The 724-nt window shown below is 33.3% G+C and overlaps 1 protein-coding gene across 1 annotated transcript in view; it reads left to right on the top strand.

The window, feature by feature from the left end:
• CLCN5 (chloride channel, voltage-sensitive 5) overlaps positions 1–724 on the top strand; it is a 274,777-nt gene that overhangs the window by 264,627 nt on the left and 9,426 nt on the right. The gene's annotated exons all lie outside the window — the stretch shown is intronic.

The following is a 724-nucleotide window of genomic DNA, read 5'->3' as shown; positions in this document are numbered from 1 at the left end:
GTCATATTGAGGAAGAAACCAGAAATTTGGACAAAAATACCTACACAAGAATGTTCATCATGGTATTATGTGTAATAGCAAATAACTGTAATCAACCTAAAAGTGCAATAAGGGACTGGTTAAATAAATTATGGTACATCCCATACTAATGCTATACCGATGGAGCCACTGAATGTAGATGCTAATATGTTTAATATTTTTAAATACAATTTAAATACATTTGTACTAATATGCAAAGTATTCCTGACATAAAGTTAGGAGAAAAGGCATGGTGGGGAATTTAAACATAATACAAATTCATCTATATAAAAACATATGTTTTTGAAAAAAAGTCACTTGAAATTTTTACTCAGCATATTTCTAGGCAGTGAGTTTACAGGTAAGACTTTCCTTTATATACTTTAAACATATATATAGTTTGCAATTATTCTACAGTGGGCCTGCATGTCCCAGAGAACCTCTCATGTCTGTGGTTTTATACAAATCATAGACATCTTATGCTATTACTTTTATAATTGGGAGTTGGTGGGGAGCAATAAACAAATGAAAAAAGAGTGAAGGAGGTACCTTTTGTAGAGCTTATTTTGAGAAGTGTGACTCCTGTGCATTGTAAACTTGTTTGAACGCAGTTGCAGGAGTCTATGCAGTTGTAGGCAAGCCTCCTTTTAGTGATGTTTCTGGTAAGTAACTTTTTCTGGATGGGGCCTGTGAAAGTAATAGCATA

This window comes from Bison bison, unplaced genomic scaffold, assembly GCF_000754665.1.
Source record: "Bison bison bison isolate TAMUID 2011002044 unplaced genomic scaffold, Bison_UMD1.0 scf7180017864331, whole genome shotgun sequence".
Lineage (NCBI taxonomy): Eukaryota > Metazoa > Chordata > Mammalia > Artiodactyla > Bovidae > Bison > Bison bison.
Note: the sequence above shows the minus strand (reverse complement) of the source record. Positions and strands in the feature narration are given on the sequence as shown.